The sequence below is a fragment of the Hyla sarda genome, chromosome 4 (genome assembly GCF_029499605.1).
Source record: "Hyla sarda isolate aHylSar1 chromosome 4, aHylSar1.hap1, whole genome shotgun sequence".
NCBI lineage: Eukaryota > Metazoa > Chordata > Amphibia > Anura > Hylidae > Hyla > Hyla sarda.
This window is the reverse complement of record NC_079192.1, coordinates 395,097,118-395,124,830: the sequence shown is the minus strand read 5'-3', so window position 1 is coordinate 395,124,830 and position 27,713 is coordinate 395,097,118. Positions and strand designations below refer to the sequence as shown.

General features: G+C 40.8%; 1 protein-coding gene and 1 long non-coding RNA gene across 7 annotated transcripts in view; one reads left to right on the top strand and one right to left on the bottom strand.

Moving 5' to 3' along the window:
- Window positions 1-27,713, bottom strand: part of LOC130267425 (uncharacterized) — a 71,852-nt gene that overhangs the window by 1,898 nt on the left and 42,241 nt on the right. The window lies entirely within an intron of this gene.
- Window positions 1-27,713, top strand: part of LOC130267424 (potassium voltage-gated channel subfamily A member 2-like) — a 135,246-nt gene that overhangs the window by 101,344 nt on the left and 6,189 nt on the right. Inside the window, exon 1 of one of the 5 annotated variants that reach the window (XR_008843185.1) lies at window positions 22,552-22,770. The exons of the other annotated variants lie outside the window; for them this stretch is intronic. The gene's annotated coding sequence lies outside the window, so the exon portion shown is untranslated. Of the gene's footprint in view, window positions 1-22,551; window positions 22,771-27,713 lie in introns of those variants that run through there. 5 annotated transcript variants of the gene reach the window in all.

The window sequence follows — 27,713 nt, the reverse complement described above, 5'->3', positions numbered from 1 at the left end:
ATCACTGTGTGCATTTTTCCTGTACCATAACATCACTGTGTGCCTTATTCTTTTACTGTGACATCATTGTGTGTATTATGCCTGTACTGGGATATCACTGTGTGTATTATCCCTGTACTGTGACATCACTGTGTGTATATTATCCTTGTACTGTGACATCCCTGTGTGCTTTCTTCTTGTATTGTGACATCACTGTGTGCCTTTTTCCTGTACTGTAACATCATTGTGTGCCTTATTCTTGTACTGTGACACACCTGTGTGTATTATCCCTGTACTGTGACATCACTGTGTGCTTTCTTCTTGTATTGTGACATCACTGTGTGCCTTTTCCTTTACTGTAACATCATTGTGCGCTTATTATTGTACTATGACATCACTGTGTGCATTATTTCTGTACTATGACATCACTGTGTGTATTATCCCTGTACTGTGACATCACTGTGTGTATTATCCCTGTACTGTGACATCACTGTGTGTATTATCCCTGTACTGTGACATCCCTGTGTGCTTTCTTCTTGTATTGTAACATCACTGTGTGCCTTTTTCCTGTACTGTAACATCATTGTGTGCTTATTATTTTACTGTGACATCACTGTGTGCATTATTTCTGTACTATGACATCACTGTGTGTATTATCCCTGTACTTTGACATCACTGTGTGTTTTATCCCTGTACTGTGACATCACTGTGTGTATTATCTTTGGAGAGTGTAATTAACCTCCTTCTGTGACATCACTATGTGCATTGTCTTCTGGCTGTTATATCACTATGTGCATAATTCCTGTGCACTAGGAGAAGGCACAAGTCAAAGGCTAAACTGCTTAAACATCTTCATTCTCATGTCAAAGTTTGTTTGTATGTTACCAGGAGGACAGCCATGCTGGGAGTTGTAGTTATGCAACAGCTGGATGCACCCTGCTTGGAAAACACTGCTCTAAGCGAATCAGACTGAAGTCTCCAACACATTTTGGCTGGGTGAAATTGTACCAAACCCTCCGCTGTAAGAAGTTTGACTTTAAATAAAAATAAAAAAAATGTCCTAAATAATTTCCCCGAGTGTTGTATTGATACCTTAACCCCTTAAGGACTGAGCCCTTTTTCACCTTAAGGACTCGGCCATTTTTTGCAAATCTGACCACTGTGACTTTAAACATTAATAACTCTGGAATGCTTTTAGTTATCATTCTGATTCCGAGATTGTTTTTTCGTGACATATTCTACTTTAACGTAGTGGTAAAATTTTTTGGTAACTTGCATCCTTTCTTGGTGAAAAATCCCAAAATTTTATGAAAAATTTGAAAATTTTGCATTTTTCTAACTTTGAAGCTCTCTGCTTGTAAGGAAAATGGATATTCCAAATAATTTTTTTTTATTCACATATACAATATGTCTACTTTATATTTGCATCATAAAATTGATGAGTTTTTACTTATGGAAGACACCAGAGGGCTTCAAAGTTCCGCAGCAATTTTCCAATTTTTCACAAAATTTTGAAACTCGCTTTTTTTCAGGGACCAGTTCAGGTTTGAAGTGGATTTGAAGGGTCTTCATATTAGAAATACCCCATAAATGACCCCATTATAAAAACTGCACCCCCGAAAGTATTCAAAATGACATTCAGTAAGCGTTTTAACCCTTTACGGGTTTCACAGGAATAGCAGCAAAGTGAAGGAGAAAATTCACAATCTTCATTTTTTACACTCGCATGTTCTTGTAGACCCAATTTTTGAATTTTTGCAAGGGGCAAAAAGGAGAAAATTTTTACTTGTGTTTGAAACCCAATTTCTCTCGAGTAAGCACATACCTCATATGTCTATGTAAAGTGTTCGGCGGGCGCAGTAGAGGGCTCAGAAGGGAAGGAGCGTCAAATGGTTTTTGGGGGGCATGTCACCTTTAGGAAGCCCCTATGGTGCCAGGACCGCAAAATAACCCCACATGGCATACCATTTTGGAAACTAGAGCCCTCGGGGAATGTAACAAGGGGTTAAGTGAACCTTTATACCCCACAGGCGTTTCACGACTATTGCATATGTAAAAAAAAAAAAAAAAAATTTTACCTAAAATGCTTCTTTTCCCAAAAACTTTACATTTTTAAAAAGGGTAAAAGCAGAAAATACCCCCCAAAATTTGAAGCCCAATTTCTCCCGAGTACGGCGATACCCCATATGTGACCCTTAACTGTTGCCTTGAAAGACGACAGGGCTCCAAAGTGAGAGCGCCATGCGCATTTGAGGCCTAAATTAGGGATTGCATAGGGGTGGACATAGGGGTATTCTACGCCAGTGATTCCCAAACAGGGTGCCTCCAGCTGTTGCAAAACTCCCAGCATGCCTGGACAGTCAACGGCTGTCCGACAATACTGGGAGTTGTTGTTTTGCAACAGCTGGAGGCTCCGTTTTGGAAACTGTGGCGTACCAGACGTTTTTCATTTTTATTGGGGAGGGGGGCTGTGTAGGGGTATGTGTATATGTAGTGTTTTTTTACTTTTTATTTTATTTTTTGTGGTAGTGTAGTGTAGTGTTTTTAGGGTACAGTCGCACGGGCGGGGGTTCACAGTAGTTTCTCGCTGGCAGTTTGAGCTGTTGCAGAAAATTAGCTGCAGCTCAAACTTGCAGCCCGATACTTACTGTAAGCCTCCGCCCATGTGAGTGTACCCTGTACATTCACATTGGGGGGGACATCCAGCTGTTGCAAAACTACAACTCCCAGCATGAGCTGACAGACTGTACATGCTGAGAGTTTTAGTTTTGCAACAGCTGTAGGCACACTGGTTATGTATCACGGAATTTGTGACCTTACTCAGTGTTTCAAAACCAGTGTGCCTCCAGCTGTTGCAAAACTACAACTGCCAGCATGTACGGTGCATGGTGTAAGGTGACTGCTGGGAGTTGTAGTTTGCAACAGCTGGAGGCACACCGGTCGTGAAACACTGAGTTAGATAAAAAAAAAACTCTAAGTTTCACAACCAGTGTGCCTTCAGCTGTTGCAAAACTACAACTATCAGCAGTCACCGACAGCCAACGGGCATGCTGGGAGTTGTAGTTATGCAACCAGCAGATGCACCACTACAACTCCCAGCATGCACTTTAGCTGTTTGTGCAAGCTGGGAGTTGTAGTTATACAACAGCTGAAGGTACACTTTTCCATAGAAAAAATGTGCCTCCAGCTGTTGCAAAACCATAAGTCCCAGCATGCCCATAAGGGAATGCTGGGAGTTGTGGTGGTCTGCCTCCTGCTGTTGCATAACTACAGCTCCCAGCATGCCCTTTTTGCATGCTGGGAGCTGTTGCTAATCAACAGCAGGAGGCTGTAACTCACATCCTGCTGCTGCTTCATCACAGGACTGTCCCTCGCCGCCGCCGTCGCTCCTGGGGCCCCGATCCCAACATTGACGCCGGGGATCGGGGTCCCCAGCACCCGGGGTCGTCTTCCCGCACCCGCTCACGTCCTCCGGAAGAGGGGCGGAGCGGGTGCGGGAGTGCCGCCCGCAGCAGGCGCCCTGATTGGTCGGCCGGTAATCCGGACGACGAATCAGGGCGATCGTGAGGTGGCACCAGTGCCACCTCACCCCTGCAGTCTCTGACGGCCCCGAACAGCCAGTAATTCCGGGTCACCGGGTCACTGGAGACCCGATTGACCCGGAATCGCCGCAGATTGTAAATTACTTCTATTAAAAAATCTTAATCCTTCCTGTACTTATAGCTGCTGAATACTACAGCGGAAATGCTTTTCTTTTTGAAACACAGAGCTGTCTGCTGACATCATGAGCACAGTGCTCTCTGCTGACATCTCTGTCCATTTTAGGAACTGTCCAGAACAGAATATGTTTGCTATGGGGATTTCCTTTTACTCTGGACAGTTCCTAAAATGGACAGAGATGTCAGCAGAGAGCACTGTGGTCATGATGTCAGCAGAAAGCTCTGTGTTTCAAACGGAAAATAATTTCCACTGTAGTATTCAGCAGCTAATAAGTACAGGAAGGATTAAGATTTTTTAATAGAAGTAATTTACAAATGTGTTTAACTTTCTGGCACCAGTTGATTTAAAAAAAAAGTTTTACACCGGAGTACCCCTTTAATACTTATCAGTGTATATACAGTTTGAGAGGCAACTGGCAAACACCCACATAGAGAAGAGACTATCGCTGTCACGTAACTGGTAAGGAAAATATTGTTAGTAACACAGCTGCTCCAATGCAAATGAACAGCAAAGATTTAATAATCAGTGGGAAAGACAACAGATTGGAGTTTTGTTGTGGATACCACACTACGAGCGGATTATGTCTATGGCCCAGGGAACAGAGGACTTTAAGCCAGCAGCACTAAAGAATACGCCACGCGGTCGTCAGCCAGGACTGTGACAAACACTGGCAGGCGGACAGAGATAACAGTGCAGGATGAACTGTCCTTGGCGGATGTGCCCAGTGACTTAAACACATCCATCCGGAGAGGGATCATGTGTAATCAGGAGAATCCAAGACCCTTAACTTCTCTATATCTCTAAACCAGTACCTTTTGCAACCTGACTTACACATGGTTAAATTAGGGGGTATTTAAGAGTTCTAGTGGTCAGAAAGTGTGTAAGTTGCAGATATATTGAAAAATTCAGGAATTCAAAGTTTAGGAAATCAAAGAATGATGTTTTCCAGGTTTTAGCTTTTCTGTGTAGATTGGGACAAGTTTAGCAGAGTCGTCTCATTATCATAAAGAGGGCAGGTGAGTTAATAAGAGCTCAAGTGTTCTGTTGGAGGCCTAGGTAAGGTGTGACAGTAGCACTAATCGCTTTACATAATTTTTTCCCAACCAGGGCGCCTCCAGCTATTACAAAACAATAACTTTCAGCATGTCTGGACTTCAGCGTTTCCCTCCTCAGAAATGCAAAGGTTGAAAAATTTAGTATGCAGGTAAGCCTGACATGGCTAGGTTTCAGCTTTGCTGTGTAGATTAGGACAAGTTTAGCAAAGTCATCTCATTGTTATTAGAAAGTAAGTACGTTATAAAGAGTTCAATTGCTTGGAAAAAGCCAAGAACCCTTAAAGGGGTTCTGCACTCCCTGGCGTTTGGCACATTTAGTTCCGAATGAAGGGTGCGGGCTTCGGGGGTCGCCAAGCCCCCTCGTGACATCACATTATGCCCCCTCAATGCAAGTCTATGGGAGGGGGTGTGAAGGCCACCATGCCCCCTCCCATAGACTTACATTCAGGGAGCGGGACATTACGTCACAAGGGGGCGGATCAAAGTCCGCACCCAGCGTTCGGAACTAAATGTTCTGTAATCTGGGGAGTGGAGTACCCCTTTAACGTCTGTGTAGTTCCGAACTAGAACATTTTGCAACTTGACTTACACATGGCTAAGTAATGGGGTATTTAAGAGTCCTAATGGTTGAAAAGGGGAGAAATTGCAGATATATGGGAAAAATAAGAATGCAAAGGTTGGGAAACTAAATATTTCCAGATTTCAGCTTTGCTGTGTAGATAAGGACAGGTTTAGCCGAGTCATCTCATTATTATTAGCAGGCAGGTAAGTTAATAGGAGCTCAAGTGCTCTGCTGAAGGCCTAGATAAGGCTTGACAGTAACACATATGTAAGGCTCTGTTTACAGCTACTCAGATTCCTTGGTCTCTGGGAAAGAGATTACAGTTGATAAGGTTGGAAAAAGGAAAAAGATTAAAAAGAAGATTCCAGGACTTACAACTAGAGAGCGATAGTAATAAGGGTGAATTTAAGTCTAAGTGGCTAAAAGTTACAAATGCAAAGGTTGGGAAATTAAGCTTACAGGAAGGACTGACATTTCTAGGTTTCAGCTTTGCTGTGTGGATTAGGACAAGTTTAGCAGAGTCATCTCGTTATCAGTAGATGGCAATGAGTTAAAGAGAACTCAAGTGTTCTGCTGGAGGCCTAGATAAGGCGTGGCAGTACCTCTTTACACAATACACCATTGTTTCCCAACCAGGGTGCCTCCCAGCATGTTCGGACTTCAAGTTTCCCCTCCTCCACGAGCACCATGCATGACTTGGGGGCAAATTTAGTGTTATTAAACCCTGCCACTACAGTACAGTGTATGGAGTACTGCAGAATCCGGTGTTCCTTGACATTATAAAGATGGTAAATCCATCTAACGTTGAACAAATGAATGGAGTAGTGACAGTTTGTTTTTAGTGTCACTTGATTTAGATGTTTATATATATATATATTAACAATAAAAGTTTAATTTTAGGGAATATTACTTAAAGGGGTACTCCGGTGGAAATTTTTTTTTTTAAATCAACTGGTGCCCAAAAGTTAAACAGGTTTGTAAATTACTTCGATTAAAAAATCTTTACCCTTCCAGTACTTTAAAGCAGCTGTAAGATACAGAGGAAATTCTTTCTTTTTGAATTTCTTTTTTGTCTTGTCCACAGTGCTCTCTGCTGACACCTGATGCTCGTATCAGGAACTGTCCAGAGCAGCATAGGTTTGCTATGGGAATTTTCTCCTGCTCTGGACAGTTCCTGATACGGCATCTCCCTACTGGGGCTTCCACCTAATAGGGGGCCTTCTATATAATGGGGGGGGGGGGGGGGGGGAAGAGTATTCCCCTACTACCTAATGGGGGGAGGAGGGATTTACCTACCTGACAACTTAGTAGGGAAGAGTCGCCTACCTAATAGGGAAGGATCACATACCTACTGGGGGCTCCTACCTAATAAGGGGGATTCCCTATTTAACAACTTAAGGCATAGGTTAATTCTAAGTGTCAGTGAGGGCCTTATGTTTGACTTTCGCGTGAGTCACATGACAAAAAAAGCATTGGTAATTGGTATCGTGAGTACAGCCAATGACTGCCCAGGCATGCTGGGAGTTTTGCTACAGCTGGAGGCACCCTGGTTGGGAAACACTGCTCTGGCTTCATCACATGGAAAATGGCAATAACTGTCTTGGAGGGGTTTATAGCTGGGAAGCAGTAGCAGGACCAGGAGTTGGAGGGGAGGTTGGGTGAAGAGAAATAAGGTGAAAGGGAGTGAGATTACTCATTCCTATCACTGTAGGGTAAGTGCTCTGTGTATGAAGACATCTGGTTTTAGCATTCCCTGAAAATCATTTCCCGAAACTTGGATATAAACCATTCTCTTTTTTTTTTTTCTTTATGTCTCAAGGCTGCTTAACATCAGCCGTAATGACTTCACCCTGTTAAAAAAAAAAAAAAAGGTTTGTACATCATCAAAACCTTCTCGGACAGATGGTACGAGGCAGACCTGATGGTGTCTGGCGTTCCAGCTGTTCAGGCCATTTATTTTATTTTTCCGCTTCACACTTTTGTAATGTAGTCATTTTTTTTAAAGAGGTTCTATTTGACTGTAGATACTTTGGCTTGTCATGAAGGGGCAAGAAAATCTAGAATTTTAGTCAAATTTTTTCAGATTCATGTTTATTTGTGCCTAGGGGGCAGTACAGTATTGTAATTGCACTGGTATAGCAATGTATTCAATGACAAGCTTGCCATCAGTCCAGACTTTTGAGAGACAATCCAGTGAACTAGCCATGAAAGAAAGTTAAACAGATTTGTAAATTACTTCTATAAAAAAAAATCTTAGTCCTTCCAGTACTTATCAGCTGCTGAAGTTGAGTTGTACTTTTCTGGCTGACAACAGTGCTCTCTGCTGACACCTCTGTCTGTCTCAGGAACTGTTTGCTATGGGAGTTTGCTCCTACATTGGACAGTTCCTGAGACAGACAGAGGTGTCAGCAGAGAGCACTGTTGTCAGACAGAAAAGTGCAACTTAACTTCAGCAGCTGATAAGTACTGGAAGGATTAAGATTTTTTTTTTATAGAATTAATTTACAAATCTGTTTAACTTTCTGGAGCCAGTTGATATGAAAACAAATTGTTTTTCACTGGAATACCCCTTTAAACCTGCCCTAAAGTGGGTATTTCTGGAGTGTTCCGATGCACCTCAGGGGTGTGTCCCGGGGTGGGGCTTAATTTCCAGATTTAGATTTTTTCTTTTCGTCTTAAGCCAAAAACTCTCTCTCCCATTCCCCATAAACACATGAACTCCCACGGCCTATCCCTGAGAACAAAAAGGTCTGGCAATTTAAATCCAGCATGCCCGATCCTTCTATCTCCTAACACCATCTAGCGAGCTGGGAGGCCCCAATACACGTTAAACAAATTGCCAGTCTGAAAAAAGTTGGGGGGGGGGGGGGGGAGGGCCTGCCTTAGGTGTTCAGGCAACCTGTGCAAGCAAACCTTGTGGCGCCCCCCCCCCCATAAACGTACACAAAGAGGAAAAAAATCTTTGTAACAAATATTTTTTTTTATATTTAATCATTCCCCTACCCCCTTAATCAGTCCCATGTCCCCCTTCACCAGTCCCCTGCCCCCCTTAATCAGATACAGTATAGCTCCCCCACATTAGGTGCAGTATAGCTCCCCCACATTAGGTGCAGTATAGCTCCCCACATTAGGTCCAGTATAGCCCCCCACATTAGGTGCAGTATAGTTCCCACATTAGGTGCAGTATAGCTCCCCCACATTAGGTGCAGTATAGTTCCCCCACATTAGGTGCAGTATAGTTCTCCACATTAGGTGCAGTACAGTTCCCCCACATTAGGTGCCATATAGTTCCCCACATTAGGTGCAGTATAGTTCCCCCACATTAGGTGCAGTACAGTTCCCCCACATTAGGTACAGTATAGTTCCCCCACATTAGTGCAGTATAGTTTCCCCCCATTAGGTGCAGTATAGTTCCTCACATTAGGTGCAGTATAGTTCCCCCACATTAGGTGCAGTACAGTTCCCTCACATTAGGTGCAGTATAGTTCCCCCACATTAGGTGCAGTATAGTTCCCCCACATTAGGTGCAGTATAACTCTCCACTTTAGGTGCCGTATAGTTCCCCCACATTAGGTGCAGTACAGTTCCCCCACATTAGGTGTAGTATAGATCCCCCACATTAGGTGCAGTATAGCTCCCCACATTAGGTGCAGTATAGCTCCCCACATTAGGAGGAAGCAGGTTCCCTTCCCCAAATTCGGTAGCATTGTCGTTCCCCCATCCCCCCCCCCTCACACACACACACAGACAGACAACCACACATGCACACACACACACACACAGACAACCACACATGCACACACACACATAGACAACCTTACCTGACCTGCGCTTCTCTTCTCTCCGGCGGCCTGACGAGTGACGTCACTGATGTCCTGTGCGGGTCTGCGGAGGTACGTCACATGTGCGATGTCCCTCTTCAGACTCGGGCCGGCCAGCCAATCGGAGACGCGGAGGAGGGCGGGGTAAGTGAAACCTCCCTGTATAATGAAGAAAACTGTGCCCTGAAGCGGAATGTGACCCTCCGCATAGGGACACAATTGAGGGAGGGTAATGGGAATGTAATGAGAGGGAGTGGCCTGAAAAGCAGAAAAGTGTGTCCCTGAGCGGAGGGTCACATTCTGCTACAGGGCACAGTTTTCTTCATTACACCGGCATTTAGCGCTGCTTGCCCGAAGCAGGGATAAATCCCGGGCGTCGGGCAATACAAATTATATATACTTGGTGCGAGCTGTGTCTGCTGCCCGGCGCCCCTGTTGCTATGGCGCCCTGTGTGGCCGCACAGCTCGCCCACCCCTAAGGCCGGCCCTGGGGGGGGGGGTTGGCCGGCTGTTCTAGGCCGAATTTTCCCTAATGTGTATGGGGGACCTTAAAATAAGCGCCATACACTCCATAGCGCCATACACTGTGACCCTGGATGTAATACTGCTGTGATCTAACAACAGCTGAACACACTGTACACAGAATATAACACTGTAACATTGTCCTCTAAAAGTAATTGTAAATCACATTGTGGAATATTTGTGCATGCAGTAATTTTTCCGCCACGATGTCCCGTCACTGTATAACGCCCGTAATGAATTATGGGCATATACGGGTGCAAACGGGTCCCATAGGCTGCAATGCAATTTAGTCACGGCCGTCAGGGGTTTTGTAACGGCCGGGCTTCGCAGCTGTAGTGACGGAACTTCTGACGGAAGTTCATAAACGGAGAAATTCATAGTGTGAACGCAGCCTTACTATAATACACACTGTACCTCCTAATATGAATTAGAATACACGTCCTGCCCCCCTGAGAATATAATATATCCAGTACACACTGACATTATTTATATACCATACACCCTAAAATAATTATGATACATACTGCATTCCATTAAATGTGTTATCATACACATTGTACCCCTTTACATGAATTATAATACGCACTGTACACTCTGGAATTGATTATAATATACACAATTCATTATAATGCACAAATTATGCCCTAATGCTAATTATAATACATTATACACTGTAGCCCCTAATATTAATTATAATGTATACTGCATACCCTGAAAATCATTATAATACACACTGTACCCCCAACATTAATTATAATACATGCTGTACACCCTGTATTTATGTATAATACACACTGTGCCCCCCTAAAATAAAACATAATAAAAACTGTACTTCTAAAATTAATTATATTACATACTGCACACCAATGATCATACATTGTTCTCCTTAAATATATAATACATACTAAACATAAACGAACAATAAGGAATGTCCAGCACATGCATAGCAGGTAAAACGTCCAGTTTATTGAGGCATATAAGTAAAACAGGTACAAAGTAGCATAGTCGCCTACGCGTTTCGGGCTGGAGTGCCCTTAGTCATGGCAAAGCCATGACTAAGGGCACTCCAGCCTGAAACGCGTAGGCGACTACGCTCCTGTTTTACTTATATGCCTCAATAACATACATTTTTAGTGGCTGGAATATCCCTTTAATTTAGAAATCCCTAGCAGGGTATATGAAAATGAGTTTTGAACAGTGGACAAACCCTTGAATAATTTCCTTTCCCCAAGCAGAAGCACAATAAGAGATCTCAGGATGACATCACATCTCCAGTAGGGCCTAGTTAAAATGTACGATATTATTCATGCGTTTTCTTCAGGTCTCCAATAAGTTTAGGAATTTGGCTGAGGGTTTGTTATGTCCCCGCAGCCGATAAAAACGGCCAAAGACTGGAATTAATTTGTACCGTATGAAGAGAGTTCATGTAGTTTATGCCACTGTTTGAAGAGCATTTCATCATTTTCATGAGCTGCAGTATATTTCTAAAAACCGATATAAACACACAGAGATTCTGTGATGTAAAGTAGTATCAGTACTATCTGCTGTAAACAATAGTACTATCTGCTTTAAACAATAGTAACAGTACTATGTGCTGTAAACAATAGTAACTACTATCTGCTGTAAACAATAGTAACTACTATCTGCTGTAAAGTAATAGTAACAGTACTATATTATGTAAACAATAGTAACTACTATCTGCTGTAAACAATAGTAACAGTACTATATTATGTAAACAATAGTAACTACTATCTGCTGTAAACAATAGTAACAGTACTATGTGCTGTGAACAATAGTACTATGTGCTGTAAACAATAGTAACTACTATCTGCTGTAAACAATAGTAACAGTACTATGTGCTGTAAACAATAGTACTATCTGCTGTAAACAATAGTAACTACTATCTGCTGTAAACAATAGTAATAGTCCTATCTGCTGAAAACAATAGCAACAGTACTATCTTATGTAAACAATAGTAAAAGTACTATCTTGTGTAAACAATAGTAAAATTCCTATCTGTTGTAAACAAAAGTAACTACTATCTGCTGTAAACAATAGTAAAAGTACTATCTTGTGTAAGCAAAAGTAAAATTCCTATCTGCTGTAAATAATAGTAACTACCATCTGCTGTAAAAATAGTAACAGTACTATCTTATGTAAACAATAGTAAAAGTACTATCTTGTGTAAACAATAGTAAAAGTACTATCTGCTGTAAACTATAGTAACTATCTGCTGTAAACATTAGTAACAGTACTATCTTCTGTAAACAATAGTACTGTCTCCTGTAAACAATGGTAAGAGCACTGTGGTGAGGGTATGATGAGGGCAGATGAAATTACCCTAGGGGCAGATGGCATTAACCCTTTGTGTTTGTGACGCCAGGGCGTGGTTTATCCTCTACACCACCTGAAGGTATACCGCTGGATCCTGGGCTAGGCACGGAGGCAAATAATGATTCCGACGCCAAGTTACGGAACAATGGCAGCTTTACTAAGTCAGACAGGTGTAACAGTCTATACAGCTTGGCTAGGCCCACGGAGGTGACCAATGACTTCAGAGACCTTAGGGCTTGCTGGGTGCAACTTCTGTACTGGGCCACCACAATACTATCTGCTGTAAACAAGATTAACTACTAACTGTTGTAAACAATAGTAACAGTACTATCTGTTGTTAACAATAGTAATAGTACCATCTCCTGTAAATAATAGTGACAGTATTGTAAACTGCTTTAAACTATAGTACTAGTACTATCTTCTGTAAAAAGTAGTACCCGTACTCTCTTTTGTACGCAATAGTAAGATTACTCTCTTCTATAAACAATAGTAACAGTACTATTTGCTGTAAACAATAGTAACAGTACTCTCTTCTGTAAACAATAGTTACAGTACTATCTGCTGTAAACAATAGTAACAGTACTCTCTTCTGTAAACAATATTAACAGTACTGTAAACTGCTGTAAACTATAGTGCTATCTGCTTTAAACAATAGTACCCGTACTCTCTTCCGAAAACAATAGTACCCATACTCTATTCTGCACACAATAGTACCAGTACTCTATTCTGTAAGCAATAGTACCAGTACTATCTGCTGTAAACAATAGTAATAGTACTATCTGTAGTAAATAATAGTAACAGTACTGTAAATTATAGTACTAGTAATATCTGCTATAAAAATATAGTAACAGTACTTTCTGCTGTAAACAATAGTAACAGTACTATCTGTACAATAGTAATTGCATTATTTACTGTAAACAATAGTAATAGTATTATTTGCTGTAAACAATAGTAACAGTACAATCAGCTGTGAACTATGGTACAGTAAAATCTCCCTTAGCGGACACCTCCCAATAGCGAACAGTTTTTAATTCCCCGGCAGAGTCCCATAAGACTTAATGTATTTGCACCCACAAATAGGGGACACTCGCAATATCGGTCGAGGACATACCCAAAGGGGGACAAAACACTCCCAATAGGGAACAAAACACTCCTAATAGGGGACAATAGGGAACAAAACACTCCCAATAGGGAACAAAACACTCCTAATAGGGGACAATAGGGAACAAAACACTCCCATTAGGGGACAAAACACTCCCAACACTCCCAATAAGGGACAACCAGGCTTATGTGCCGGCCCTACCTTGTAGTGGTAAGGGGGGGGGGGGGGGTTAATTTGGCTCAAGGCACAGGGGAATAAGGTGGCACAGGGTATAAAGGGGGGGGGGATAATGGGGTGAACAGCACTGGGAGATTCTACTGTAATAATCCTTTTTATTGTGTTTTATAGGTGATTATGCTCTGAAGTGAGTACATTACAGTGTTCCATCATTTAGGAGGATTTTTGAGCCTTTTTTCCCAATAGGGGACATCTCTCCATAGCGGACACTTTTTTTTTTTCGCTGTGAGTGTCCGCTATTGGGAGATTCTACTGTACTAGTAATATCTGCTATAAAATATAGTTACAGTACTATCTGCTGTAAACAATAGTAACAGTACTATCTGTACAGTAGTAATAGCATTATTTGCTGTAAACAATAGTAATAGTATTATTTTCTGTAAACAATAGTAATAGTATCTGCTGTAAACTATAGTACTAGTACTATCTGCTGTAAACAACAGTAACTACTCTCTTCTATAAACAATAGTAAAAGTACTGCTGTAAGCAATAGTTGTAATATTTTTGTAAAGTAAACAATAGTAACAATGTGCTGTAAGCTATAGTACTAGTACTATCTGATGTAAACAATAGTTACAGCACGATCTGCTGTTAACAATAGTTGTAATATTTTTTGTAAGCAATAGTTACAGTACTCTCTTCAGTAAAAAAAATAATATAACAGTAACATCCGCTGTAAGTAACAGTACTCTCTACTGTAAACAATAGTAACAGTACTAACTGATGTAAACCATCGTAAGGCCCCTTTCACACTGCCGTTGCTCCCCGTCGAGAACGACCATTAAAGTCTCTCTCTCTTTTTTTGTGTGTGACTTTAATGGCCGTTTTTTGTGATGGGGAGCAACGGGCAACAACGGGTCCCGGCGGCTCCCATTTACTATTATGGGGCCACCGGGCGCTGTTGTTTTTTGACGGGAATAGTGGGAGGAAAAGAGGATGCTTGCAGTCATTTTTCTCCCGCTATTCCTCTGGGCTCTCCCGTTGGCCGTCACACTGCTGTGTGCTAATGGCAGTGTGACAGAAGTCTAAAAGAAGTCTAACAGTACCATATGCTGTAAACAATAGTAACAGTACTAACTTATGAAAACCATGGTAACAGTACTATATGCTGTAAACAATAGTAACAGTACTATATGCTGTAAACATTAGTGACAGTACTTACTGTAAACCATGGTAACAGTACTATATGCTGTAAACAATAGTAACAGTACTAACTTATGAAAACCATGGTAACAGTACTATATGCTGTAAACAATAGTAACAGTACTATATGCTGTAAACATTAGTGACAGTACTTACTGTAAACCATGGTAACAGTACTATATGCTGTAAACAATAGTAACAGTACTATATGCTGTAAACATTAGTGACAGTACTTACTGTAAACCATGGTAACAGTACTATATGCTGTAAACAATAGTAACAGTACCCTGTTCTGTAAACCATGGTAACAGTACTGATATATAGTAAACAATAGTAACAGCTCTCTTCAACCTGCAAATCATCATATCCCACAGGAAGAAATAGTACTCCAATCATTTAAAATATTGAAAAATGTAGTTTTATTCACCCAAAGTCCAGCACTGATGATATCATCATATGACGCCATATTGCAAATATATATTATGACTTATATATGCTGGGAGTTGTAGTTTTGCAACAGCTGGTTGGGAAACACTGATGTTAGCTGACGAGCGCTACTCTATAATGTTCTCCATTCTGTTGATTCTGAGGGAAGACTAGCACTGCTCTAAGGAATGCTATAGAGGTATGGGGGATCAGAATGTCTGTGCATGCTGGGAGTTGTAGTTTTGCAACAGCTGGAGGCATACTGGTGGAAAAACACTGGCTTACACTGACCTGCACTGCTCCATAATGTTCTCCATTCTGTTGATTCTGAGGGAAGGCTATCACTGGGTAAGATATAACACTAAGCACAAGCTTGCTTGTGTGCTCCTCTGCCTGGGTGTAACTGTTAGATGCCTAGGTCGGTGCTTCCCATCCAGGGTGCCTCCAGCTGTTGCAAAACTACAACTCCCAGCATGCCCGGACAGCCTTTGGCTGGGAGTTGTAGTTTTGCAACAGCTGGAGGCATACTCGTGGACAAACATTGGCTTACACTGACCAGCACTGCTCTAAGGAATGCTATAGAGGTATGGGGGATCAGAATGTCCGTGCATGCTGGGAGTTGTAGTTTTGCAACATCTGGAGGCACCTTGTTTGGGAAACACTGGCATAGAAGTAGTATCATCCCAGGAGATGCCTGTCAGTGCAGTGAAGATTTCTATAGTCAGCTACATACACCCATCCGGCTCTGCTGCATCTTAATTTTACGGAATACCGTCCACTGATATTTCTATTCGCTAAATCACAACCACATGCCTCGTCTTTTCGGAAACCAATCGCCATGACAACAGAACCGGCGCAGCTTTCTGATTTGTGACCCTTCAGGAACCTGTAAAGTAACATTTTTTTTTTCCTTGGAACAACTAGATTTATCGACATAGGAGCGAGCAGACACCTTGGCAGAGCCAGATGCTTAGTCATGGGCCCCAGGATAGAATAGTAAATCGGGAACATATTTATATGGACTGTATAAACATTACAGCTGCTGCAGCACCTCTTTTTATCAGGAAGAGATAGCGGGGTCACATATCAATCTCTGCAGGTACAGGAGCAGCTAATTAAAGGGGTTAGCCAGGAAAAAACTTTTTTTTTATATATATCAACTGGCTCCAGAAAGTTAAACAGATTTGTAAATTACTTTTAAATTACTATTAAAAAATCTTAATCCTTTCAGTACTTATGAGCTTCTGAAGTTGAGGTTGTTCTTTTTTGTCTAAGTGCTCTCTGAAGACACGTGTCTCGGGAACCTTCCAGTCTAGAAGCAAATCCCCATAACAAACCTCTTCTAAACTGGGCGGTTCCCGAGACACATGTCATCAGAGAGCACTTAGACAGAAAAGAACAACTCAACTTCAGAAGCTCATAAGTACTGAATGGATTAAGATTTTTTAATAGAAGTAATTTACAAATCTGTTTAACTTTCTGGAGCCAGTTGATATATATATATATAAAAAAGTTTTTTTTCCTGGATAACCCCTTTAAGAGGTTCAGTGGGTCAATGTAATATATATATATATATATATATATATATATATATATATATATATATATTATTTATACATTTTTTTCCAATTATTATTATAATACTAGTGTATATGGTGACAGCAAAAAAGCTCTTGAAAATAAGGCTTTAACATTTATTTGCACCACAAAGGGTACATATGCAACGTTTTGGCAAAATGCCATTCTCAAGTATGAAGAAGAATAAACATTGCTGGGACCAGATACACTTGCTGTACCTATTATACACATTAGTATTATAATAATAATAATAATAGAAAAATTATATATATATATATATATATATATATATATATATATATATGCTGGCAGGTCACGTGCAAGAGCAGGTGGTTTTGCGCTGACTTCTCTTTTGGACTAATAGGTACAGCTGTTGCAGCACCTCTTTTTTTTTTATTATTTAAGAGAAAGCAAGACCAGAGGTCCAGAGGTAGTTGTGTAGTTCTTTCCGGTCTGACCTCTCTGCTGCCACCTCTGTCCATGTCAGGAACTGTCCAGAGCAGGATAGGTTTGCTATGGGGATTGTCTCCTTCTCTGGACAGTTCCTGACATGGACAGAGGTGGCAGCAAAGAGCACTGTGGTCAGACCGATAAGAACTTCACAACTTCCTCTGTAGTATACAGCAGCTGATAAGTACTGGAAGGATAAAGATGATTAAATCGAAGTCATTTACAAAACTGTATAACTTTCCGACACCAGTTGACTTGAAATTTATTTTTCCACCGGAGTACCCCTTTAATTAAGAGGTTCTGTGGCAGCTAGGCAGTATATATTATAAACAAATAATATTTATTAATATAATAAGAGTGTATAGTGTATATAATAGGTATACTTTATCTATTATAATTTATATAACCCTCAGCTGCTGCAGAGCCTCTTTTGTTAAGAAAAAAAAACAAAAAACAAAAAAAGGACAGGAAATCTTTTTGCTAAAGAGGTTCTGCAGTAGCTGGAGAGTAGATTATGAGAGAATCGATTACAAGAGTGTATTACGGGGTTCTGCAGCAGGTACATATACTGCGTATAATGAAGGTAGAAAGTAAAGGGGCGCTCGCCAGGTCCATAGCAAAACCTTAGCAGTGTCACATAAAACAGGGGTTTCGGTCCCTTTTAATGCTGATGTTATGATATTACAGTAACAATGTATCAAATCAATACTGTAACAGTAATTCCCCTAGAAGCCACTAGATGGCATTCACAAGCAAGCATCTTGCAGCATTGGAAGGGCATCTGTTGTTCTAAGCCAGTGTTTTCCAAACAGGGTGTCTCCAGCTGTTGCAAAACTACAACTCCCAGCATGCCCGGAAGGCTGTCCGGGCATGCTGGGAGTTATAGTTTTGTAACAGCTGGAGGCACCCTGTTTGGAAAACACTGATTAAGAGTATCAAATTCTTGAGTCACCCTCAGGTGCTTATTCCCCCTCCTTAGTAAAAACCCATTGATAGCTATTGAATAGAGTTTTTCTAATATTGGCTAAGACAATTATAAAGGCATATTTATCTATAAAATGCGAGGAATAACATGTAAAACCACCGGTGACCACCAGGAGGCACATTAGTCTCATATTCCAACATTTCATCATTCAGAAATTTTATTGTTACCTGTTAAAATTTTACCCTTGTGCATGGGATGGCAAAATAAATAAATAAATCAGTACAGGAAAAAATCCTTCAATCCCGCATCCGCTAGTCCAGAAATGTTTCTAGTAAAATAATTGGAATCTTACAAAACTTAACTTGAGATAAACAACCGAACAGAACATGATCCCCTACGATTACATAATAAACTGATGAATAAAAAAACGATTAAGCCCTTAACTCCTTAAAGGGGTACTCCCGTGGAAAACATTTTTTTTAAATCCACTGGTGGCAGAAAGTTAAACAGATTTGTAACTTACTTCTATTAAAAAAAATCTTAATCCTTCCAGTACTTTTTAGAGGCTGTATACTACAGAGGAAATGCTTTTCTTTTTGGATTTCTCTTCTGTCACGTCCACAGTGCTCTCTGTTGACCTCTGCTGTCCATTTTAGGAATTGTCCAGAGCAGCATATGTTTGCTATGGGGATTTTCTCCTGCCCTAGACAGTTCATAAAATGGACAGCAGAGGTCAGTAGAGAGCACTGTGGTCGTGACAGAAGAGAAATCCAAAAAGAAAAGAATTTCCTCTGTAGTATACAGCCCCTAAAAAGTACTGGAAGGATTAAGATTTTTTAATAAAAGTAATTTACAAATCTGTTTAACTTTCTGGCACCAGTTGATGTAATAATAAATAAAAAAATTTCCAGGGTGCAAATGTACGCACTGCGCCCACTCCCGGTGTATGAAGTGCGCTCAGGAGCTGAGTGTGCTTCACAGCTGGTTGGTCCCAACTGCTATCAGGTAAAAGTTGACTATGGCATCTAAATGTGTAAAAAAAAAAGTTGTCGGTTAGTCCAGGGGAGCTGATCGGCATTCCTGCAATTAAATCCTGGGGTCCCGATAAGCTAAGATGACGCATAGAGGGCCCCTACCTGCCTCCGACTTGCCCGATTGGTGCTCTGTCAGTGCAGGATGCCTTAGCAGCCTGTAGTAATGGAGGACAGATAACACTGATCAATGCTGTTCTATAACATAGGATTGTTCAGTGTATGCAAACAAAAGATTCCATGTAATAGTCTCCTATGGAGACAAAAAATAAGGTATAAAATGTTAAAAAAAAAAGTTAAGTAATGTGAAGAAACCCCTTCCCTAATAAGAGTTTGAATCACCCCTCTTTTTCCATTTGTTAACCTCATAAGGACACAGGGCGTTCCTGTACGCCCTACGCCGGCTCCCCTGCTATGATGCAGGGGTCACGAGCTGACCCCGCATCATAGTAAGGTGGTCCCGGCGGCTATCAACAGACGGGACCCATGTCTAATGCTCGGCATTGACCACTTAGTCTAAATTGAAGAAAAAAAAAAGCATTCCTGGCAGCTTATTTGGGCGAATCGGGATCACCGCCGTGAAACCGCGGCGTCCCGATCAGCTTAGAGGATGGCGGGAGGACCCTTACCTGCCTCCCCACTGTCTGATCTCTTCTGCGATGCTCCAGCCAGGCTCAACAGGCTGGAGCAATCGAGCGTAGATAACACTGATCAATGCGATGCTATGGCATAGCATTGAACAGTGTGTGCAATCAGAAGATTGCATTTAGTCCTATGGGGACTAAAAAAATTGTGTTAAAAAAAAACTAATAAAAAAAAAAAAAAAGTTAGTCAATGTGAACTAACCCCTTCCATACTTAAAGTTAAAATCACCCCCTTTTCCCAAATTCCATATAAAAAATATATGTAAACATAACAAAAATAAACATAGGTGTCCGAACTATAAAAACATAAAGTTAATTAAACTGCACGATCAATGGTGTTTACGTAAACAAAATTCCAAGCCCCAAATTGCGCATTTTTGGTCATTTTGTATACACTAAAAAAAATTATAAAAAGTGATCAAAAGTCCAATCAAAATAAAAATGGTACCATAAAAACTGCAGATCACAGTAAAAAAATTAGCCCTCAAATAGCCCCGTAGGTGGAAAACTCAAAGCGTTATGATTTTTCAGAAGGTGAGGAGGAATAAACGAAAGTGCAAAAATTGAAAACCCTAAGTCCCTAAAGGGTTAAATAAAATAATGTATACAAAGATAAACATAAACACATGTGCTATAGCCGTGTGCATCAATGTCCGAATTATTAAAATATAACATGAGTGAAACCACGCGGTCAATGGTGTAAACGTTAAAAAACTAAAAAAACTAAGTCCAGAATTGCTGATTTATGGTCACTTCATATAGCAGAAAGAAAAAAATAATTTAAAGCGATCAAAAAGTCCTATTAAAATGATAAAATGGTACCAATAAAAACTGAGACTTACTGCTACTACTTCCATACTGCTCCATTAGAAAGAAGTGGCCGAGAATGAAGCAGAAGCCTTGGAACCTGTCCCAGCTTTTAGCTTTGGAGTTCCTTATCCCTAACACTAGACTTTAAGCCGACTCTTTAACGTAGAGAGGGTCAATATGTAACGGGTAGTAAGAGCTAAGTACTATCGCTCACCACTTGTAGCTGTATATAGAAGGAAATCCCTGCAGCATCACTGCGGACTATGGGATAAGAGGTAAACTTCAATTTACCCCACTTACTCTATTAACCCTTTAAGGACGCAGGGTTGTTCAGTTTTTGAATTTTCGTTTTTTCCTCATCACCTTCTAAAAATAATAACGCTTTCAATTTTGCACCTAAAAATTCATATGATGGCTTATTTTTTGCGCCGCCAATTCTACTTTGCAATGACATCAGTCTTTTTACCCCAAAATCTACGGTGAACCGGAAAAAAAATCATTGTGCAACAAAATGGAAGAAAAAAAATGCAATTTTGTAAATTTTGGGGGTTTCCGTTTCTACGCAGTGCATATTTGGGTAAAAATGAAACCTGATTTTTATTCTTTAGGTCCATACGGTTAAAATGATACCCTACTTATATAGGTTTGATTTTGTCGCACTTCTGAAAAAAATCATAACTACATGCAGGAAAATTTATACGTTTAAAATTGTTATCTTCTGACCCCTATAACTTTTTTTTATTTTTTTGCGTAAGGGCCAGTATGAGGACTCATTTTTTGCGCCGTGATCTGAAGTTTTTATCGGTATCATTTTTGTTTTGATCTGACTTTTTGATCGCTTTTTATTCATTCTTTATGGTATAAAAAGTGGCCAAAAATACGCTATTTTGGATTTTGGATTTTTTTGCGTGTACGCCATTGACCGTGCAGTTTAATTAACAATATATTTTTATAGTTTGGACATTTACGCACGCAGCGATACCACATATGTTTATCTTTATTTTTATTTACACAGGTTTTTTTTTTTTTATGGGAAAAGGGGGGTGATTCAAACTATTATTAGGGAAGGGGTTAAATGATCTTTATTAACTTTTTTTTTTGTAACTTTTTTTGCAGTGATATAGGTCCGAATGCTGGAGCCGTCACCGGGAGTTTCTGACGCCATAGCCCCCCCCTCATGATGTCACACCCTGCCCCCTCAATGCAAGTCTATGGGAGGGGGCTTATAACAGACCAGATTTGAGGAAAGTGTTCCCCCCTTTTTTCTATATGATTTTTAAATTACTTCTATTTAAAAAAATCTTAATCCTTCCATTACTTATCAGCTGCAGTATGCTCCAGAGGAAGTTGTGTAATTATATCCAGTTTGATCACAGTTCTCTCTGCTGCCACCTCTGTCTGCATCAGGAACTGTGCACAGAAGGAGAGGTTTGTTATGGGGATTTGACAGTTCCTGACGCAGACAGAGGTGGCAGCAGAGAGCACTGTGGTCAGACTGGAAAGAACTACACAGCTTCCTCTGGAGCATGCAGCTGCTGATAAGTACTGGAAGGATTAAGATCTTTAAATAGAAGTAATTAACAAATCTATTTAAATTTCTGGCACCAGAAATTAGGAGTAGGAGTACCCCTGTAATCCTAATAGCACCTGTATAAATCTTTGGAAGTGTCACCGTTTGATCACAGCCCAGTCACAGTCACTTGTAAGCAATAAAGTCTGGTTGCGGTTGAGGTCTCTACAAGCAAAAGTCAATGGCGGAGATTTATCAAAAACCTGTCCAGAGGAAAAGTTGCTGTGTTGCCCATAGCAACCAATCAGATCGCTTCTTTCATTTTAAAAAAGCCTCTGAAAAATGAAAGAAGCGATCTGATTGGTTGCTATGGGCAACTCAGCAACTTTTCCTCTATACAGTTTTTGATACCATGGTTTTTGGCATAGGGTCCCATCTTTTTACCCTGAAAAAAACCTACATCTAAAAACCTTTTTGTGAAGCAGTTGCCCATAGCAACCAATCAGATCTTTGCTTTCATTTTTGAAAAGGCCTCTGAAAAATGAAAGAAGCGATCTGATTGGTTGCTATGGGCAACTCGGCAACGTTTCCTCTGGACAGGTTTTTGATAAATCTCATGGGAATAGTGGTGCAGTTGCCCATAGCAACCAGATGACTACTTTCATTTTCAAAGAGGCCTGTGAAAAATGAAAGAAGCAATCTGATTGGTTGCTATGGGCAACTGCACCACTCTTCCCCGGCACAGGTTATGATAAATCTCCCCCTATATCTTCTCCTCGACATCTTTAGTCATGGCCTTCCAATAAATCATCATCCCCATCATCCTCAGTACCGGGCAGGGTTCCCACTTATGCAGCAAGGAGCAGAGTGAGATACAGTAACATTTCCTTGAGCAGAATCAATATCAACATTATTAATTTAGTAAGCACTCCGATCTTCTTGACGACGCAGCAAAAAAAATAAAAAAATCCTTAAATAAAGGATGAATAGTCGCCATGAATTATTAACACTGCGCAATCCCGGTGTCTTAACTAGGAAAATGGATTGTTTTCTTATGGCTTTATCTGGCAGTGAGTGCAATGTGATGGTTCTTTTCCTCTGCCTGGGTGTAAGCGTTAGAAGCCTAGGTCGGTGTTCCCCAACCAGGGTGCCTCCAGCGGAGGCAAAACTGTAACTCCTAGCATGCCCGGACAGCCTTTGGCACAGCTGGAGGCACACTGGTGGGCAAACATTGGCTTACACTGACCAGCACTGCCCTATAATGTTCTCCATTCTGTTAATTCCAAAGGAAAGCTATAGAGGTAGAGGGATCAGGATCTCCAGGCATGCTGGGAGTTGTAGTTTTGCAACAGCCTGAGGCACACTGGTTGGGAAACACTGGCCTATATATATATATATATATATATATATATATATATATATATATATATATATATAGACATCAAAGAACCAATAAAACCATCTTCTTCCCATCTAAATTGGTTTATCTGTGATGTAACAGTTAAATATAGAAGCAATGTGCCATACTTCTTATGACCACTAGGTGGTGTTGTGGCACATTTACAATGCATTTCTATTGTATATCTGTATCTCTTCAATGCAAACCACTACCCCCTAGAGCTGTATGACACACGATGTACATGTAAAGCATGGCCGCCACAGCACGCTGTGCTATCAGCATCAATGACCGACCAAACTGATGTCAGTCATATAACCTCTTAAAGGGGTACTCCACTGGAAAAAAATGTTTTAAATCAACTGGTGCCAGAAAGTTTAACAGATTTGTAAATTACTTTAATTTAAAAATCTTAACACTTCTATAACTTATCAGCTGCTGTATGCTCTACAGGAAGTTCTTTTCTTTTTTTAATTTCCTTTCTGTCTGACCACAGTGCTCTCTGCTGACACCTCTGTCCATTTTAGGAACCGTCCAAAGTAGGAGCGAATCCCCATAGCAAACCTATCCTGCTCCAGTTCCTAAAATGGACAGAGGTGTCAGCAGAGAGCACTGTGGTCAGACAGTAGTGTTGAGCGGCATAGGCCATATTGAAATTCGCGATATTTCGCGAATATATGGACGAATATTCGTCATATATTCGCATATTCGTAATATTTGCGTTTTTTCACATAGGCGAAAATTCGCATATGTGAAAATGTATGAACTTTATATATATGTTGCTAATCTCCGACAATTGTATTTGCATCATTCTCATTGGCCCACAAGCTAAAAGAAGGGAGGGATCATTATTCGCGAATATTCGCATATGCGAATATTCGCCCGGAGGTCTCACACAGTAGTATTAGAGCCTTCTTTACACCACACAAGCTGGAAGCAGAGAGGGATGATCACTGTGATGTGTACTGTGAAAAAAAAAAGTGAATATTCGTAATTTCGAATATATAGTGCTATATTCGCGAATATTCGTGAATTCGCGAATATGCGATATTCACGATTAAAATTTGAATTCTGAATATTCGCGAGCAACACTATCAGACAGAAATGAAATTCAAAAAGAAAAGAATGTCCTGTGGAGTATACAGCAGCTGATAAGTACTGGAAGGGTTAAGATTTTAAGGGTTAAAATAGAAGTCATTTACAAATCTGTTTAATTTTCTGGCACCAGTTGATTTAAAAAAAAAAAATAATAATGTTTTCCAGGGGAGTACCCCTTTAAGTGCCATGATCTACAGTGATCCCAGCATTTAAGACAGTGTTTCCCAACCTTAAGCTGTGGAAGAACTACAACTGCCAGCATGCCTGCCACTCAGCGATCTGCTTATAGAGTGGGCCTCAGGTAGGCTCTATTAATGGAGTACTGATCTAACTGATCAATGCTATGCAACAGCATAGCATTGATCAGTATAAGCAATCTAATTATTGCTTATAAAAGTCCCCTAAAGGGACTTAAAAAGTGAAAAAATAAAATAAAAATGTTTTTGAAAAATCAAATCACCCCTTTTCCCACTTTAAAAAAAAAAAAAAAAAAAATTTTATTACCTGTATTACTGTTTTCCAACCAGGGTGCCTCCAGCTTTTACAAAACTACAACTCCCAGCATGCCTGAACAGCCGATGGCTGTCCGGGCATGCTGGGAGTTGTAGTTTTGCAACAGCTGGGGGCACCCTGGCTGGGAAACACTGCAGTAGAGCATGCAAAGGATTTATTTGAGATTATGAAAGAGGGTTTTTTTTTTTTTAACTAAAATTTCGCCTCTATTAGCTATGCCTGGGTATTGCATCTCTGTCCAATTCACTTCCATTTCACTGAGCTGCAATACCAAACCCATCCTCAAGGGTGGCGCTCTTTCTGGATAAAAAAAAAAAACCCCGACATGCACCATCTCCATGTTGAACGGAATTCCGCTTAGAAATTCTGTAGTGTGAATGTAGCATTACCAGTTGAGGGGTGTGTCCTTGCTTTGATTGGACAGACAATGTAGGGACACGCCTCCCAACTGGTAACGCCCATTTCATGTAAGAATAACATAAATTTCATGTAAGAATTAAAGAGGAAGCACACAACACATAGATATAAGAAAAGATGTCCCAGAATTGCTATTTCAGGGGTAATACAAGTATTGGCTAATGAGATGCCATAAAATTTAGGCTGCCAACAGCCACCACTAGAGGGAGCCAATGAGGCTTACAGCATACTGATTTCTTATTGATCTTAATATAGTGTAGTATACATAGGATGCATTCAGCTTCCATTAGCGATGGCTGTGGGCCAAATCTGGTTAATGGATTTCCAATCCTCATAAGGATGCATTAAGAAATTGAGCAATCCAGAACTTGGATCTCTCTAAATTCAAACAAAAACAAAGGGCCACCACTCACTTAAAGGGGTACTCCGCCCCTAGACATCTTTTTCCTTATCGACGTGGGGGGGGGGGGGTCTGGCCACTGGGCCCCCCGCGATCTCCGAGTCGGCAACATTTATGTTCAGAATGCCGGATTAAGGTTGCATTCACATGGCCGTTTAGACCCGTCCCGTTCGTCTCCCGTCAAAAATAAAAACGGACTTTAGAAAAAAACGGACAATATAAGATGCAAACGGATGTTATTGTTTAGTTAATAAACTGAAAAATATATATTTTTTTGTTCTGAGCATGCTCAGAAGTAAAAACAGATCAAAAAATGTATTGAAAAAAACGGATGCAAACGGATGACATTAAAGGCTCATCCGTTTCCCATAGACTTCAATGTTAAATTTACTGTATCCGTTTTTTCTTCTGTTTTTTTTTTTTTTTTTTTTTTTTTTGACGGAAGAAAAAATACTGCATGTGCCGTTTTTTCTGCCGTCCAAAAAATGGAGATGAGCTCAGACGGGTACAAACGGATGTAAACGGATTGTAAAAAAAATCCCATTAACACGAATGGGATTTTTAAAGAAACTTTTTTATTCCGTTTACAGCCTGCAAGAACGGAACCGAAACGGGGATAAAAAACGGAGACAAACGGCCGTGTGAACGCACCTTAAGGCTTCGATGTTCATGACGTGACATCATGCCCCCTCCATTCACGGCCGTCACGCCCCCTCCCATAGACATTGTCACGATCACAACCTATCGGTCCAGCCAAGACGCTAGAGAGAGTGTGATGGTGTAAGGGTTAAGGCCGCCAGACCTCTGGGTATCCACTACCAGTCCCAGCAAGTCACCAAATTAACCCTTCGATAAACGTGTTTCCACTAGAGCTGCCTTCAGAAAGGTGAGCTCCTATATTTAGAGATCAAAGACCAGAGCTGATTAATTAAACATTTCATCTGATAAAAGGTATCACAGTGCTGACTATATAAAAATAAACAAATGACATACAGTTACAAAAATATGAAAGAGTTTAGCAAGGCAAGTTCAGAAAACAAAAGATGAAGTTCTTACAGCATGATGGTATAGCAGTCCATGAGAGTGAGTTCCAGCTGTTCTTAGGATGGTCTTGTCAGCTTGTTGCCCAGCATCGAACACCCTGAGTCTAGCATTGTTAAAATATTATATATCTGCCTTTTTGGAGGGACACTCCATTCCCCCCTCCCCTCTGATCCCACCAGGGGGGGGGGGGGGGGGGCATCTCTGTTCCTGGCCCTCTTATCTGGTTGATTATATGATGGGACCAGAGTGCCCTTACATCTTGCCGCTTCAAAAGAGCCTCTGACTTCAAAGGAGATACAAACAAACAGCCAGACCCCCAATAAAATGCAATACACAAACCCACAGTCTGAATGGCCTCTCACCCCCCAGGTCTTAGGTTATACACAGATACAATAAAAACACATGTATGTTTCCATAATCAGGCCTTGGGCCTGACAGACATGAATGGAGGGGGTGCGGCAGGACCCCCGCAATCAGACAGCAGCCGTGGTATGTATTTTGAACTTCAGCAGGAGCTGAGGTGTGTATTATGAGGTTCTGCGGCAGCTGAGGTGTGCATTATGATGTTCTGCAGCAACTGGGGTCTATATTATGAGATGCTAAAGCAGCTGAGGTGTGTTATACGATGCTCTGCAGCAGAAGGGATGTGTATTATCAAGGTGTGCTGCAACAAGGGTTTATATTATGATGTTCTGCAGCAGCTGAGCAGTGTATTATGATGTTCTACAGCAGATGGGTGTGTATTATCATGTTCTGTAGCAACTGTGGTGTATATTATGATTACTGCAGCAGATGAGGTGTGTCATGATGTTCTGAAGCAGCTGAGGTGTGTAAAAGGATGTTCTGAAGCAGCTGAGGTTTGTGTTATGATGTTTTGCAGCAGTTGAGGTGTGTATTATGATGTACTGAAGCAGCTGAGGTGTGTAACAGGATGTTCTGAAGCAGCCGAGGTGTGTATTATGATGTTTTTCAGCAGCAGAGGTGTGTATTATGAGG